We start from the raw sequence: 475 nt of genomic DNA, 5'->3' as shown, positions 1-475 counted from the left end.
ATTACACCTGCCCGAATAAAGTGCGGGGGACGAAATTACATTTCTTTAAAATGAAATATAAAAAATGCAGCTAATGTTCTACACACAGCAATATAAACAAAGGTGCCTGTTCTCTTTCGTTCTTGCTGTTTGATTGGGAAAAGTTTAAAGGGCGTCGAGGGGTCTTGTCTTTATGTTATCTGACTAAAAAAACTATTACTTTGAACTTTTTTTATTACAATATTTATTTTAAGTGCCTTAAAAATAATTATCACAACCCTGATAAAACAGGCTTATACTGATTTTCTCATCCTCCGATTTATACTTATCAATCCTGTTTTTATTATCATTATTCAAAAAATTAATAAATTCAGAACAGGTTTAGAATAGAATTATATTTTAAATAAGATAGAAATATTTTTTTTCTACAACAACAACAACAGTAGTGTTTACAACAGCAAAACCACCATACCCTGTAAACTCAATAATAATAATA

Source organism: Sinocyclocheilus rhinocerous, unplaced genomic scaffold, assembly GCF_001515625.1.
Source record: "Sinocyclocheilus rhinocerous isolate Xijiao unplaced genomic scaffold, SAMN03320098_v1.1 scaffold100, whole genome shotgun sequence".
Taxonomy (NCBI): Eukaryota; Metazoa; Chordata; class Actinopteri; order Cypriniformes; family Cyprinidae; genus Sinocyclocheilus; species Sinocyclocheilus rhinocerous.
Note: the sequence above shows the minus strand (reverse complement) of the source record.